Here is a 17,998-nt window from a genome sequence, read left to right as displayed (position 1 = left end):
AGCTTGTTTCTTTGGTCTATTTGCTTAAAATATATTTTTTCCAACCTTTTACTCCAAGGTAATGTGTTGAGGTATGTTTCTTATATGCAACAGAAGGATGTATCCTGTTTTCTCATACATTCTGTAGTCTATGTTATTTTATTGAGGGAATTGAGACCACTGATGTAAAGTGATAGCAATGACCAATGACTGTTGATTCTTGTTATTTTTTTTACACTTATTTATATATTTATTCATTTACTTAGTCATTCATTTATTTACAGCCTGATCCCAGTCCCTCTTTTCTCTCCTTCCCAGTCCTACCCTCATGACTTCTCCCCCATTCCCCTTCTCTCCTTCTTCTCCGAGAAGGGGAGGTACCCAAGGGGTTCCAAACTACCCTGGCATCTTAGGTTGCAGCATGATTAACCATACCCTCTCCTACAAGGCAGCCTAGGGGAGAGGGATCCAAAGGCAGGCAACAGAGTCAGAGGAGACTACTGTGTTGTTAGGGGACCCACATGTTGGCCAGGCTGCACATCTGCTACATATATGTAGGGGTTCTAGGCCCAGACCATGCATGCTCTTTGGTTGCTGGTTCAGTCTCTGTGAGGCTCTTTAGGCCCAGATTAGTTGACTCTGTAGGTCTTCTTGTGGTGTCCCCTATCCTTTTTTTCAATCTTCCACAAGACTCCCCGAGCTGAGCCTACTGTTTAGCTGTGGATTTCTACATTTATTTTCTTTTCTTTCTCTTTTTTTTTTTTTCAATGCAGTTTATTCAGGAACATTGAACAATCCTCGGACCCCGGGGAAAGCCAGCCCACAGCTTAAATAGCCTCTGGGTAGCCAACCCAGGCGTGCCACGGGGGCAATGCAGATAGGTCCACATACATGGAAGCAAGCCAGATCCTCGGCCTTAGCCAAATGTGGAGTTGTTCATTTTTTTTAAATTTTATTTACTTTTTTATTAATTACAATTTATTCACTTTGTATCCTAGCTGTAGCCCTCTCCCTCCATCCTTCCAATCCCAATCCCCTTCCCTCATATCTTCCCATGCCCCTTCCCAAGTCCACTGATAGGTGAGGTCCTCCTCCCCTTCCCTCTGATCCTAGCCCATGTCTTCCTCTGTGGTCTGGTAAGGCTTTTTCCCCCTCAGGGGGAGGTGATCAAAGAGCCAGCCACTGAGTTCATGTCAGAGACAGTCTCTGTTCCCCTTACTAGGGAAACCCCTTTGGATGCTGAGCTACCATGGGCTACATCTGAGCAGGGGTTCTAGGTTATGTCCATGCATGGTCCTTGGTTGGAGAGTCAGTTTCAGAAATGACCCCTGTGCCCAGATATATTTGGTCCTTGTGGCACTTCCATACTCTCCAGGTCATATTAACTCCCCCTTCTTTCTCTTGTCTCATTTCCTCTTTAAATGCTTCTATCATCTTTATAAGGTTGGCTCTAAGGTCATCTTTTTGTTCTTCGGCTGTGTTAGGATGTCTGGGTCATGCTGTAGAAAAATAGCTGGACTTGGTGGTGCCATATTGTTCTGGCTCTTGTTGATTGCATTCTTATACTGACCTTTTACTCATCTGGTTGTCTATGGCGTTTGCAAAATGTTCCCGATGCGGGACTCCTCAGAGAGTCAGGCAGAACCTTGGGCCTGATAATGCAGCTCAGGGAAGAGCTCACCTCTGGTAGCTGTGCCTCAGGTGGACCTGGATGTTCCTGGGGTCTTGCAGACCTCTGCCAGGTGTGCCCCAGGTGGAACAGGCAGGCAGGGAATAGACAGGGGACTCTATGCTGAATGTGGTTGGGGCCCTTTACAGGCCTCCTCAGCATGGCCGGTTATGGGGGCTGGGACAGCGTGCAGCCCACCTCGGCTGGCTGTGCTCCAGGTGAATCAGGCAGGTAGGGAACGCCTGGCAAAGGGGGTTCTGCACTGAGTTGATTCCTGTTATTTTGTTGTGTATGTCTCACTTCTGTTGATTTTGCTGGTATGAAATTATTTTTGTTTTCATGAGTGTATGTAGTGTGGTTAAACTCTGTGGGTTGTAGTTTTTCTCTTGTAGTATCTTCTGCAGGGCTAGGTTTGTAGATAAATATTGTTTAAATTTGATTTTATCATTGAGTATCTTATTTTTTTTTCCCACCTGTGGTGACTGAAACCTTTGGTAGCTATAGCAGTCTGGGTTGGAATCTGCAGTCTCTTAGGGTCCACAGCACAAAAGTCCAGACCCTTCTGCCTTTTATAGTCTCTAATGAGAAGTCAGGTGTAATTCTAATTGTTCTGCCTTTATATATTACTTAACCTCTTTTCCTTTCAGATTTTAATATGCTTTCTTTGTTCTGTATGTTTAGTGTTTTGATTTATTATGGTGGTGTGTGTGTGTGTGTATGTATACACATGTGTATTTCTTTCCTGGTCCAGTCTATTTGGTACTCTGTCTGCTTCTTGTACCATTATAGGCATCTCCTTCTTTAGGTTAGGAAAATTTTCTTCTGATTTTGCTGAAAATATTTTCTGGGCCTTTGAATTGGGTTTCTTTTTCTTCCTCTATTCCTATTATTCTTAGGCTTAGTGTATTCATAAATTCCCAGATTTTCTGGATGTTGTATGTCATGAATTTTTTAGATTTGTCCTTTTTTCTACCCATTGATGTATCTATTTTTTTCTATTGTATCTCTGATACCTAAGATTGTCTCTTCTATTCTGTTGGGGAATTCTATTCTGCTGTAGTTTCTATTCAAATTTCTAAAATTTTCATTTCTAGATTTTTTATTTATTCTATTTCCATTTTCAAGTCTTGGATCGTTTTATTTGTTTCCATCAATTTTTTTTCTTGGATTTCTTTAAGGGACTCATTAATTTCTGTCAATTGGTTCATGTGTGTACGCGTGCATGTGTGTGTGTGTTGTCCTGGATTTCTTTAAGGGATTTATTACTTTTCTCTTTAAGGACCTCTATCATCTTCATATAGTTGGGTTTAAGATCTTTTTCTCATGCTTCAACTATTTGGACCTATTCAGGGTTTGATGTGGTAAGAAGGCTGGGCTCTAGTGGAGATGTATTATCCTGGCTGTAATTGATTGTGTTCTTATGGTCTAAATCTAGCCATCTGGGTTTGGATAAATTTTAGGTCTAGGTGCCAATTTCTAGATTTATCTTTGTTGGGTGGGTGTTTTGTTCACTGGTTTTTGTTTCCTCTCTGGATTTTCAGAGAATGTCATGGCTGCCTGTTGACTGACCTGATCAGCTAGCTGGTGTTTTCACAGGGAATGCCCGCTGGTGTTGGAGGCTGGGATGTAGTGATGGGTGGCGGAAGTGATGCCATGGGGAGGGATGGTCTTTTGAATCCACAGGAGAGGTGGATGGGGGGTGGGGAGGGAAGGAGGGCTGCGTCTGGTGTTCTGTTGCAGTGTCAGGAGGGAGCCCAAGGGATTGAAAGAGCACGGAGAAGGTCTGAGGGCAGCCTACCTTGAAAGTAATTTTCTATTAACCAATTTCAAAAATATGGAAGTGAATGAGTAGCCAGACGCTCAGGAAGATTGTTTTAAGGAAGCTCAGCATGGTGTTAGCGAACACTAGGATATAACAAATGAAATCATGATCCAATACATGAACACAATAATTTAAAAATAGAGATACAAATCATTATATCTAAGCTAAACAACCCTAGCACTAAAGCTACACTTATTAAGGAAAAAAAAAAACACCCAATAAATACCTTCAACATCAAACTTGATGGATAATTATTTGAAGCTTTAGGTCGGAAGCAACAAAAAGAGAGAAAGAATGAAAAGGGTGAGGAAACTGAGTAGGATTTATGTGGCATCACTGAGATGTAAATTTAACAAAAAGGGTACTAGAAAGAGCAGAAACCTTATTTGAAGAAGCAATGCCTGAAAACTTCACAAGTCATGGGAGAGGCATGAACATTCAGGTACACGAGGCCCAAAGTGGTTCCACTCAAAGAAAATGTCGCTGACACCAACAAACATTTTAATCAAATTACCCCAAATAAGAAAGGGAGTTTGGAAAGCATCAGGAAAGAGGAGGATTATTATATAAAGAAAAATCCCTTTTAGACTCTCAGTGGGATGTTATAGGGCACAGAAAGCAGGGTAAAGTGCTGCAAGAAATACTACTAACCTTGCCTACTTGGCAAACCTATTGTGAAGGAGGATGTTAGCAATGAGGCTGACCAGAAATGCACGTCACACCACAAAGAGTACAGAACCCTGAAAGGAAGAGCTACTGCATCAGAGTGACACAAAATGTCAGTGCAATGGGGATGCCACTGAGATGTTGCTAAGCACATTCCATCCCTGAAGATTAGCCCTAAGCCAAACAGGACTTTCTTCTCAGCAGGAGAAGGATAACCATGAGGCTGCTTGTATATTCTACTCATACTATAGACACCTGAGGTCTATACAGGTCTATATAGAACCCCAAGGTCTGTATAGGCCTGAATCTCCATTTTGGGAGCTGTGTCAGGTTACCACACTTATAACTGCCCTGGAAAGAGAACCCCCGGCCCCTTTTTAACCCTACTTCAGGCTCTCATTGCATGGAGCCATACACTACCTGTATAGGATCCTCGGAGGAATCAGCTGCATTGACTTAGCATATTGGCTGGCACAGTCCCATGAGCCAGCCAGGAGGCCTGGCTAGCCCTTCTACCCCCCCGTCCTAAAAATATCCCCGTGGTTCAACTCAACTGCTCCTTGACCCAGAAAGCAGTTACGTAGCTCTGTCTACCCTACTCATGTTCTCGAAGAAGCTAAGTGGATCTGTTCATTTACCTGAAACCCCCCAAGTAGCCAGGTAAGTAGGCCTGAGTGGTTTGGCATCCAGAAGCCTAGATAAGCAGAGGAAGCTTCCTGGTCTACATCCAAATCTTCAAGGGAATGAACAGAACAATTCTTTGAGCCCTGCCTATCTTCCCAGGGTCATAAGAAACAGCTTGTTCTTGGGAGATTGGCTTGTGGGGACACTTGGTCCTGCTTATTCTCAGTTCTAGTTAGCAGCTGGTAGACATCTGTGATAGTGTTAATTGTGAGCTTGGCAGAATCTAGAATCACCTGAAACATAGTCCACTGAAGATGCCTGTGGGGCATTATCTTGCCTGTGTAAATTGAGTTGGGGATTCCCACCCACTGTGGGTGTCACCATCCCTTTGTTGGGATTCTGAACTTTATAAGCAGAGGAAAAGTGAGCAGAGTAACAGCATGCATTCATTGCTATCTTTTCATGATAGATGTCATCTGACCAGGTACTTTCAGTTCTTGCTGCCTTGACTTCTTCACCATGATAGGGGTGCCTTGAGCTTGAGCTAAATTAAACCCTTCTTGCTCCTGTCAGGATTTGTTTTTTTTTTTTTTTAATCACAGCAACAGAAGAAGAACTAAGAGACCAAAAAATGTCTACCCCTATTGGTGTAGCCTTCAGACACTGGCAGGCCTTCCACCCTGCTTCTTAGAGACAGTGATACATGAACTATGTGGACCCACCAAAGTCTTTTACTCTTGTACAACCTACAGAAACTGATGGGTGTATCACACCTGCAGTTGGACATACCATACCTAGTACTCCAGTGAACATGCCTTGCTAACAGAGCTGTGTGCCAATCCGCACTACAATTACAAATCCCAGCAGGCTAGACCACTGAAAAAGCCTCAGGCATTATTAACATTAATTGTAGCTGAAGAAGCTACATGGACACTGAATTAGTGCACCTGTGTGGAACCAAAGTCAGCACAGGATAAATAGTCACCTCTCTAGGACACCTTTCCTATAGAAAGTCTTTTACTATGAAAGCCACCCTATAAAATTGATAGAGACAACTGACTTACCAGATTTAGTTCATCTTCAATTTCATTGATCAAACAGGAGCAGCTGATCTCTTTGTTTGTGTTCTCCACTGTCTTGCTAAACAAGAGAGAGTACTTCATTGACTCAGTCACAGGAGCTATATGGCCCAGCTGAGTCATGTTCGTTTAAAACACAGCTCAGTGGCTCCTGAGGTATTCCTCTCAAACCTTTCTCACTCAGTGCCTTCCAGGCCAGTTCTTGATTCCCAAGTCCTTAGCCCTCTGTGTATCCTCAAAACCACTGTGCTGTTTAAGTTGGAATCATAACATGACATAAATCTCATTCCAATTAAGAAGCTTACCTTCGACTTCTTCCATTCCCTAAATCCTTTTATTAAAATCCTTCACTAACAAGAGGCTGTATGGACGAGCAGCAGACAGGGCATATTTCTCCAGAAGAAGCTGAGGTGAAGTAAGATGGTGTGAACCAGCATGGAGTTCTCTTCCATTCTGAATTCTTCTCACTGGGAAGGAAGAATTCAGCCAAGAGGAGGTTGAAACAAGGGTTTACTTAGGAAAGTGGGACAAAACTGCAGAGACCAGGAGTGGGCCAACCCAGGGCAGGTGCTGCATTATAGGATTACACATTTTGCATTTTTTTTTGTTTGTTTGCTTTGAGACAAAGTCTCATTATTCCCTGGATGAACTCGAACAGTTGTACTTAGCTTTTGCCTCTTTCATCTCATGGCTGTGGGTATTGTCTCCATGGCAAGCCCTGTAGTGTGGATTTAAGGCATGTCTGATGGTCCCTGCTGTCTGATGATGTCAGTATTAGGTTCCTCACCATGCAGTACTCTTTAGTTTTGTACCCCACTTTTGCTCATGTGCCAGCCTGCCAATTTTATTACTTCCTCCCAAGAATACTTAAATGAAACTCGGATGAAGGTATGCAAAAACTGCCCTGCTAATGAAATGACAATAATGGTTTAATGAGCATGACATCGTTCTTCCTTACTGTACATAATTTGGGACAGGAAAGTTCCTGCAATTTTCTTTTCCTTTCCTTTTCTTTCTTTTTTTTTTCTCCTCCTCTGTTTACCAGGATGTTCATTCATGCACATATGGAAAGTGGGAAAGTGCCCCATTGCCTTTGCCTTGGTTTCTGATATAGCAGAGGGCCTAACTGTCGTTTCCAGGACATATATCCACAAAGGGACTTTTTAACCATCTGGAGGCACAGCTACCAAAATATAACTATGCCTTCCTTTGTCACCTCCTGCCCAAATCCTTGTCTAGCCAGTTAGATCTAGCTACAGAAGAGGCAGACCCAGGGAGTGTTTGGGTGAGGAGTGGGTATGTCCTTCTTACCCTGGCCCCACGCAACCTGCTTTGCTGCTGCTCATCTATACCTAGCTGCCTTCTCTAACTGACCCAGGGTAGTTAGACGAAGGGCAAATTCCAAACCAGTGCTTCATCTGCAGTGAGCATAGTGGAAGTTCTGTTCTAGTGCCACAGTGAAGGAATGAGTCAATTCTATAAAGCTGACAAACATCAAAAGCAGGGAGACACTGATCTGCTCTATACTATAGCCACGAGTCAGAAATTCTAATATCAGCAGTAAAATATCCCTGTACCGGTTCGTGTACCAGTACTTACAAATGCACAGTTCTGGTCTTGGTTTTACAATGGTTCCTTTTTGTAAAATTGTTCCTGTTAAATTATGTGACCTCTCCTCTTGAATCCTGGGTTTTTCTGACACTTTATTCTGTAACTTTTTTTTTTTTCTCTGCTTGGTTTCTCATCTGAATGAGGAAGCCTGGAATTGACACCTTTCAAATAGTATGGAGTCTTTCCTCTAACAGGGAGTACAATGATGACAACAATGACAATGGAATAAGTATTGGTGTGTGATGGAAAACGACACAGAAAGGAGTCTTGCTGTCATTCACACTATGTAGAATCAATGGCACTTTGCAGTCAATTCACATATATAAACACACTCTCTCCATTGGGTGCTGCTGAGCTCTGTGGCAATTGTTTGCTTTAGCTATAATTGTACTCAATTCTTAGAAATAGAATAATCACTTTCTACAAGCTTTTGAGGCCACTTTGCCTTTACAATATTTCTTTGCCAAAAGAACATCCCCATAATCAATTTTTATGTACCAGGCACCAACCTGACTTGAATTGTTTAAGTGATTATGTATACAGAGAATATAGCTGAGCACTCAATTCTATATTTCAGCTTCTAGACCTTGAAAGATAAATATTGACTATACCAAGGACTTTTTGTCTGGATAGTTTTATTCTTTAGAATAGGTATAACCTTGCAATACACATCACTAGTTTCAATGAAAGTTTGTGGTGAACCTATGCCATTGTCATTTATAATCCAGTTTTCTGTTTGATGCTGTAGCTATTCATTGTACATCTGCAACTTACTCTATAGGGCTTGGAAAGCTGGCACTAAAATATGTAGCATTGCTACTTTAGGAAGTTCTCCACTGAAAGAGATTGGGTGAGACTAAGATATCAAGAGGAAGAAATGAGAGAGAGAAAGAGAGAGAGAGAGAGAGAGAGAGAGAGAGAGAGAGAGAAAACAAGAGCAAAAGTGAGACTGAGATTTTACTGGTGAGACAAGACTTGATCTATGTGCTTTTAAGCTGTATTTTGCATCCCAGACACTATCTTTTGCTAAACACCCCTAATAATTTCTATAAATAGGAAGTAACAACTTTAGAAGGCAACAAAAATTATCTTTTTCAACTCTTTACTAGATATTTCAACCCCCTTTTTAGTGACATTGTATTTCTCTAGCTTCTGCTTGAATATGTTCAGTCATGGGGGTATTTTTGTAATATATGTCTCACTTAATTGCTTTTTGGTATTTCATGTATTCATTTAACAATATGATAGTTTCTTTAGTTCTCACAATTCTTCTTTTCTTTTTCTTTTTTTTTTGACAAAATAAGGGAGCAGGAAATAAATATCCCATTTGCTTGAAGGCAAAGGTCATTGGCCTCTCATTTATCCCATATATGTTCCTTATCTTTACGTTATAAGAAAAGGCATGAATTCTGGAGAGATGGACATTTTGAATCTGGGCTTCAGAGGCACTTTGAGGCATAGGACCTAGAGACAGTATACCTTCCTCCCAGCACCTTCCTCTGTCCATTGCTTTCCATTTCCACCCTATTTCTGGTTTGACAAATACAGCAAAATGACAAATAGCAGTTGTCAAGGGCAGGCAGTGGCTGTTGCTGTTTTTGTGAATGGGTATAGGGGGATTGCAAAAAGGAGGAGAAAAGACAGTCAACTAATTCTTCCTCAAATTGTGCCGCTTCTGCTAACCTTCCCGTTTTCGAACCCTAAGTACACAGAACAGCAAGATCAATTCTCTGATTCTAGATACTCAACTGCTACTCATAAGTGATGGTCTCAAGGCATCTCTACACCAGGCCATTCCAGCTGAGAGACAGAAGTCTCCAAGAGCGATGTCTCATTGTTCAGCCTCAGTTTAGACCATATCCTTCCCATCACCGTGGCTCCTCATGGAAAAGGCTTAAGGAACACTCCTCAATTTATAGAAAGCAGACAGGACAGTGGCTGACCTCTCAGGGAACGTAAGGAGTGACATTGGAATCAGAGGCCCGGGGAGTCAACAAGACAGGACAGAAGCATAAGCGGTAATGGATTCCTTCCTGTTGAACATCCCATGCCATTAGGGGAAGAAATCTCAGCTATATCAGCCTCATCAAGACTTTTAGCAAATTCTTTTCTTTCTTCAGTTCCCCTTCCCTTGGCTATAAGATCAGCAGGTGGGATTGCAGTGGACCCCAAAGCTCTTTTAGGCTCTCTATGGTTTGGGAACCCAAAGCTTGACATCACATTTAAAAAGTTCTAAATCAGATGTGCGCAGAGGGCGGAGGAAGAGAGACTGTCGTTATTAGATTGTTTGTAGGTAGGAGAATCCCCGCCTGCGCAGGGAGGGTGCACAGGCAGGGGCCACTGGGCAAAGTGCACGGGCTGCCTTCTGGGCCACCCTCTCCCCACCAAAGCCACGGCTTCCAAACTCCTGCGCGCGGTCATCCTCGGGTATGCCGGAGGATCACTCAGAACTTTGGCCTCCAGCATCTCTCCAGCAGCCACTTCTTGCGTGAGAATCTCAACGCCAGCATGGAAGTTGGTCACGATGCAAAGCGGTGCCTAGAAAAAGGTCTTCCGCTTCCAGATCACGTGATCACACCGCTGATGATGTCAGAATTGGAGACCCGGAGTGCCCAGCACTGTCTGTTAGATGGGTTCCCGAGGACATTAGTGCAAGGAGAAGCCCTGGACAGAATCTGTGATGTGGACCTAGTGATCAGTTTGAAAATTCCTTTCGAGACACTTGAAGATCGTCCGAGCCAACGGTGGATTCACCCTTCCAGCGGGAGGGTCTACAACCTGGACTTCAAGACCCGCGTCAAGTGCTAGGGATCGACGACATCACTGGCGAGGCACTCGTCCAACAGGAGGATGACAAACCTGAAGCCATTGCTGCCAGGCCACAGCAGTACAAGGATGCAGCAGAACCGGTCATCGAGCTGTACAAGAGCCGTGGAGTTCTCCACCAGTTTTCTGGGTCAGAGACTAACAGAATCTGGCCTTACGTTTACTCACTTTTCTCAAACAAGATCGCACCCATTCAATCCAAAGAAGCATACCGAGCCTGCCATCGGAAGAGCCAAGGAGGCGTTGTCCGGTCACTCAGCCCTGCGTGGCGTCTTGATGCCCTGGCCAAATGAGAAGCTAGCTGAGATAGCTTTCAGCATCTTTTCTAGTTTAAGTGATGAAGTGATAAGGAAAATCTAGTGGGTAGGAAGGATTCATGAAGAAAGAAACCCTCCTCAGAAATCCTAGATTCTGTTGACTGTATCTCTTCCGCTTGCTCCCTTCCCAGGCTCTTCACTAACATGGTAGTTTCTGCATTCACCCTTCTAACTTCTAAGAACTAGGCGACTAGATCCAGTCCCTTCCTTCATACTGGGAACTTAGCCGGGCGGAAGGCTTCCTTTGCTAAACAGCTGCTCTGACTGTCTTGAGCCCACTCTGTACCTTTTATTGTTTTAAAAAGATTGCTCAAAGTCTTCAGAAAAAAAAGGGGCAGGGGAGAAAAGGAAAGAAATGCCCACTTATGGAAATTGGGGTGATTGAATCTTCTGTGTGGAAGTGATTGTATAGAAATCACTGGACTAAAATGGTTGGGTTCAAGGCTGAACATGCTGCTAAATATTGATGCTGCCAGCGTTTCTTCTGTGAGTGATCCAGGCAGACAGTGAGAAGTCAGTAAAGGGAACAAGCCTGTGGGCTTCGATGGAGCACCTTGCACCAGATGAACATAGACCTGCGATGAGTAAGGCAGCTTTACCATTTTGGGAACGCAGAATCTTTTTGTTTTCTCCCTATCCAAAGACTCAGTCTGTAGGTGGCCATGAAGTCCAGAAATGAAGAAGATACTAATATTTTGTCAATGATTATATGTCAATAAAGCATTTGTTAAAAGACAAAAAAAAAAAAAAAAGAAAGAAAAGATTCTTTGTGAAGCCCCTTTGAAATAATTTACCCTGAACTTGAAAGTGATTGGCTTTCTCAAACACCCAGCAAGGCTTTCAAACCAAAGGGCTCCAGTCCAAGGTGGAGGGGACAGCTTGTGATGGGCTGAAGCGAATGCTTTATGTTTAGGTGGGTTTGAACACATCTAAGGCAACTATGACTTTGATAAAGAATGTCTTTTAGGGGGGAATTACAAAGATAAGAGCACAAATTTGTATAGCATAAGCTTATGGAGCATCTTGCTGACTTAGATATTGCCATAGGAGCACTACTACTGAAAGGAACCACTTTCACTTAAAAGGAAACAGACAGAAGCTACACAATTGAGCCCTGGGGATATTAAAACATTACCAGTGACCAGGAAGGCAAAACCGAAGAATCATTCATCTTCTAGTTTGATGAGTTTTTATTTTGTGATGAAATCCTTTGCTGTTCTCTGAGCCCCGATCCTCAAGATAGCCTCTACTTTCTCTTTTCACTGCCATTATTAAGCAATAAACACTTTCGACTAATCAAATATTCTAGTCAACGGGGACCTGCCATATATATTGTACATAGAATGCCAATTAAAAAAAGAACCTTTTATAATGAAAGCACACACTGGCATTACATTCATTCTGCAAAACTTAAGTGCTGCTAACGAAAGAGAAAATTGAGGCTAGGCAAAGCAATAGCTCTCTGGGTCTCTGCCCTGTCTCGCTTAAAAAAAAAAAGATCCCTCCCTGCAACAACACAGAACAGAGTATGTCTACCACAGGGGATTGGAATTGAGTACAGCAGTTGAAAGACTTGCAGAGAATTAGATTCGAGAAAATGATTATGGTTTATGCCAAGATAGGTGTGGTGAAAGTGAGGAAGTATAGTCTGAATTGAAAGATACTTAGGCTATAAATTTTATCAGACTCAGGAGTGTGGTGGTGAGGACGGAGTGTGGAAAAGAGGAACCAGACAGCAAGCCAGAGCCTTTGAGTGAGAATGCTGGCTCTGGGGGATCTGGGGAAAAGATAACAAAACAGACATTTTTGCATTCCAGACATATGTGGGAATCATGGAGGTGAAATGCCTGCTGGCAGGAACCAGGTGATTATATCCATGGCTCATGAGTGGCGGTGGAGGTTAGAGGAGTGAGTGAGATTTCCAAGCAAAGCTGCAGGATGAGGGAGCAGTGTGCAAGTTCCATGGACTTCCTGTTTGATTGGAGCACTGGGAGGAAAATCTGGGAAATGGGTCTTTTAGAAGTAAGAAATAATAGAGTGAAGACCTCGGACGGCTCATTTAAGACCTGTAATTCTTAGAGGAGCTACTTTTCTTTGGTCTTCTAATCTCTGTGAAAGTGTGTCCCCAGTAATTTACACCTTCTCCTCCATTTCTTTCTTGGTCCATTCTTCTTGGTCGGGGAATAGTGTGGAATCCTGTAAGATTTGGACTTCTGACTTTTACATTTATGGCAGTAAGACAAAAAAGCTGGAGGATCTGCCCTCCTGTGCACTAAAACACCCTCTGGGCAATTGACCCTGAGCGGGTAGAAAGCTAAGCTCTGTTATGGTTTGAACTCAAAATCTCCCCCAGGGGATTAAGTGTTTGGACACTTGGTTTTTGATGGTTGCACTGTTTGGGAATACTGTGGACCTATCAGAAGGTGCAGCGTTGCTGGAGGAAGGGAGTCAGTGGGAGTGTGCCTTGAGGCATCCTGAAGTTGTTCTCTGCCTTCTACAAGTGTATCATGTCATTCAGGCACCTGTATTCACACAAATGAGCACACATAAACACAGATACACCACACCACATACCACATACACGCACACGAATATTGTATGTTGTAAAACAAGACATGTTGATGATTAGGGGAAAAAGAGAATAAAGACAAATCAAAGTCTCCAGTGGGAAGCCACATAGCCAAGAATATTTGGTCAGAATGAATTGGTCTTGAAGGACAACAACCCCATTCAAACAGAAACGCAAGCAACCAAATGAACAAACAAACTAAACACAGTACAAAGTTGGATAGGTAGGAAAGGGAGTGAGTTGGGAGCATAAATATAATCAAAACATTCTATGAAACTTTTGTAGAATACAAATTACAAAGAGAAAAGAAAAGAAAAAAGATTAACATTATCCTGGGCTGGCAACATGGCTCAGTATTACTCGGCACTTGCTGCTGAGCCTGAGGACTCAAGTTCCATTCTTGACATCCATGTGGTGGAAGGAGAGAGCTGTCTTCCAAAAGCACACATGTGCACACACCCCTTTATTCTAATGATGGTTGATTGCTCCAAGTGGAAATAAAAAGATGTGGGGAAAACCCAGAAAGCTTAAGCACACTGCAGACTCTCCAAGAAAATCACAAATAGGAAAAAAAGAAAAGAAAAAGAAAAAGACGAAACATGAATTATGGTAAAAAATACTGTTAAGTTTATTATAATTAAAATGATTGCTTCACTCCCCAAAGGATTTACATATATACAGTATGTAGTGTGTGCATGCCTGATGGATAACTGTGCATCATTTGCATGCGAGTGACCCCAAAGATCAGAGAAGTGCACTGGATACCCTGGAACTGGAGTGACAGGTGTTTGTGAGGTACCCTGTAGGTGCTAGGAACTGCACATGAGTCCTTTGTAATGGCAGCAAGTGCTCTTAATGGCTGAGTCAAAGCCCCAGCATTTATTTTATTTTTATTCTTGTTTGTATGTGTGTATGTATATATTTGGGTGTGTTTGCTCACAAGTGTAGGTAAGTGCATGTGCGTGTCTGTGTGTGTGTTCGCTCAGATGTGTGAGTACATGGGAGTGTGTTTGTGTGGGTGTATGTATGGTACATGTGTTTGCTCCCATGTGTGGGTGAGTGCATGGGAGTGTGTTGTGTACGTGAGCATGTGGAGGCCAGGAGTTGACATTGTGTAATAACTATCCACTTCATATTTTTGAGCTTAGCTTTTTCTGAACCCGGAGCTCACTGACTTAGCAAAACTGCCTGTCCAGCAAGCTTCAAGGATTCTCTTGTCCCTCCCGCTTTCCTAGAGGCTGGATTTTAGGTGCTGGCCATCATGCCTGGCTTTCTGCACAGGTTCTGAGATTCAAACTAAGTTCCTCATGTTTGTGTGGCAAGCAATGAACGACCAAGCCGTGTCCACAGCCCTTATTAACATTTGTTTAATTTTCACTTAGTGAACAGCCCATGGCTAGGCCTTGGAAAACTTACCTTATTTAACACAGTTTTGTAACTAAAGACACTGCCCATAAGGCCAATCTTCTCTCTTCTTGGTATATAATTTTATGAGAAGAAATTATGTATTAAGAGATCTTTAGAATGCAGGAACACCAATCCTCACCTAGATTCTACCGGAGTATGTCTTATCACTTAACTGAGTATATTTAAGTGGATTTTTTCTAACCATCATTCCATATGATGACATTTTCTTCCTCTTCTTGTTATTATTTTAATTTACAGTGTATCTCCTACGCTGAGTAATGTTAGTGGTAGGCTACTGTTTTAGACTAGCCTCTTGCACAAGGTTCTTTAGACCAAGGAAATCTGGAGTCACTTGTATTGAGCGCTTAGTGTTCAAGTATATGAAAAGGGCCATGTATTCCCTAAGGAATAGGAAATTTCAATGTTACACAACAGGAAATACTCTTTACATTAATCCTATAAAGAAATTAATTTCAAAATAGGTAATAAAGGGGCTGGAAAGATGGCTTAGTGAGAGATTTTGCCTTAAAAGAATAAGGTAGACAATGTAGGAGCAGGACACCCAACATCCTCCTCTGATCTCTGCAAGTCAGTGCACAGGTGCACGTACCTGCGAGTGTTTGCACATTACATACACATAAAACAAAAACAACCCACACACCAAAATGAAATAGAACAAACAGAAGCAAGATGGAAACTATATTATTTGCTCTATATCTGATTTCTTTAGTCTATAAAGCTATAAAGCAAGACTTCTCTGCTGCGTTTATTACAAAAAGGTTTTTTTAGGTTGTTTTTTTGTTTTGCTGTTATTTAATCTTTTCTTTCTGATCTGTGTACATCCCCATGTATGTATTCATGTGTGTATGTGGGGATGTGTGCGCACAAGCATATGTCAGAGTCCAATCTTCCATGTTGTTCTTTAAGCGGCACTCACTTTGTTGCTTTTATTTTTATGTAAGTGGACATGCTCAAAAAATTTATTAAAAAAGGATTTCATACATGAGAACCCGATTTACATTGTTTCTACCCTTTCCTCTCCCCACGGCAACTCCTCTCATGACTGCTCCTACCCCCTCTCCCATTCTTGACCTCTTTTTATGTAGTTACTGTTACATAAACGCATAACTCACCTGCAAGTGTGTCTTAGGGCCGACCACTTGGACTGGGATGACCTGTCAGGGAACTGTTCCCTAGAAAAGGCTTATTCTTCCTTTTCTTGGCAGCCATTAATTGCCTGCAGCTCTTCCTCTAGGGGTGAGCCCTTGTGAGATTTCCCCCAACCATCCTGGCACGTCAAATGTTTTCCTCATTCAGAGCTGTTTAGGTGACCGTAATGTTCTTGCTTCCTGTGTAAAGCCTCCACATCATCTCTAGAAGACACCATCTCACAGCAGAGGTCTTCATGCTGTGGCTATGACAATCTTTCCACCCCTCTTCTGTGATATTCCCGGGGCCTTGGAGATGGGGGTTGTATGGGGTGGGTACCCCACACTCAGTTGTTCTGTGCACTTTGACTTGTTGTGGACTTCCGGAATGGGCTCCTTGTTTTCTGAGACAGGGTTCTCACTGGCCTGGGACTTGATGAGTGAGCTGGGCTGGACAGTGAGCCCCAAAGATCCTCCCTTCTCTGTCTCTCTAACTCTGGGTAAACAAGCACACACCCCCAGGTCTGGCTCAGGTTCTCTGCTTGTTTGTCAAACATGTACTGACTGAGCCATTTCCTCACCTCCAATGCCTCCATCTTTTGGTGCCTACTATTATTACGTGTGACATATTTCCATTTGTACTGTCCATTTCTGGAGGCGTACTTATAACCTTTCTCCTGTACCATCCATCTGACCTCCCTGATGAAATGGAGAATGAATGACACATATTCGATAATCAGCATATTCATAACTTCGTTAATGAAATGCTACATAATTGTCTTCTGTATGGTTGCACTGGAGACATGGAGACATACATATATCACTGTCCTCTTGAAGCTCATAAAAACTCTGAGTATTCAGTCTGTATTTATACTTTCCTTTTCATAGTTTTTGGAAGAATGAAAAAAAAAGGTTATTCTTTATAGAGCTAAGCCAATTTGATTAAACAGAAACTTTATTTTATATTAGACTATATGCTTGTGTTAATGGCTATTTTTCTGGCCTAGGTTGAAATTTGTGGTTCTAATTTTCTCTGGTATAAACAAATTCTGAAAATTCAAAACATATACTAAGGCAAGAGTTGTACTGCCTTCCTAGATTTACTGTAACAATTTACCAAAAAATAACAGAAATTTCATTTCTAAGAGCGTCTGAGAGTGAAAATGAAGGCATTGTCATTTCTTGAATAGTCTACAGGTAAATCTGTCTGTGTTTTCAAACTGCTGGTGGCTCTGGGCTTTCCTTGTCTCTGACTGGGGCCACTCAATCTATTCATTTTTTTCCCACATACTATTTACACTGCATTCCAAAACAATTATTAGAATTATCACTATATTCTAGGCATTGTGCCAAGCGCAAATAAATAAATGAGATACATATTTTAGTTCCTGTTTTACAGTTCAGGAAACCAATTTCCAGAGAGTATGATTTGTGAAACTCAGAGGTGTTTTTCCGTGTCTGGATCTGTATGTTTGTCCAAGTGTATTCTCAAAGCCGTTTACTCAATACTACTGGTGAAATGTTTACATTCTATATCTTGCTGATCAAGTCTTTTACACTGACATACTTCAGTAGTGGCTGAATAGTTTTTTTTTAGACTGAGATACTAAGAAATAAAATGCACAGCTTTTACCCATTTTGAGTTCACTTTGCATTTTATTGCTATTTTCCATAGGCTATTTATCTAAAAATGCCAATTTGGTTTCACATATATTCATCTGCATCAAAACTTTCTTGCCATTCCCAGTTTCTGAATCTCCTTGAGCCATCCTTGAAAATCTAAAGAAAACGTACACCTGAGAAGCGCTTGTTAAAATCTGCCAACTCAAAGGCATTGAGTGGGTGGGTCTGGACGCTACACTCCTGAGTACCATTTGAGAGTAAAACTGTGAAACTCAGAGGTAGTTTTCAGATTCCTGGATTCGTCTGATGTCAAAGTGTGTGGTTTGATGTCACGGTATCTTTCACAAAGGAAGACTATAAAAAAAGTTAGGTAACTGTTTACTACCTAAGTTTGGTAATTTTGTTTTCTTTTGAACTCAAGTGCAAAGTGAAATAAATTTCCAACCATTACTTCCCCATGGAGTTTTCATGCCTTCCTTATATAAACCTCCTTTGTAATGATCTTGTGAGTAGACTATACGAAGACTCAAAGCATTACCATCAATATTTTCAATTTTCCAAATACTTAGCAGAGTGATTGGGGCCAAACATGAACATGAATAGGTTATTTTTCCACCTGTCAATTTGAAAATAAAAACCTTGTTTTCCTTAGAAATAG

General features: G+C 41.9%; 1 pseudogene; it reads left to right on the top strand.

Annotated features, from left to right (window-relative positions):
* The first annotated feature begins 1,818 nt into the window (after positions 1-1,818).
* Positions 1,819-10,630, top strand: LOC110561435 (adenylate kinase 4, mitochondrial-like; annotated as a pseudogene).
* The last annotated feature ends 7,368 nt before the right edge of the window (positions 10,631-17,998 follow it).

Source organism: Meriones unguiculatus, chromosome 12 (genome assembly GCF_030254825.1).
Source record: "Meriones unguiculatus strain TT.TT164.6M chromosome 12, Bangor_MerUng_6.1, whole genome shotgun sequence".
NCBI classification, from domain to species: Eukaryota; Metazoa; Chordata; class Mammalia; order Rodentia; family Muridae; genus Meriones; species Meriones unguiculatus.
This window is presented reverse-complemented; position numbering and strand designations above follow the sequence as displayed.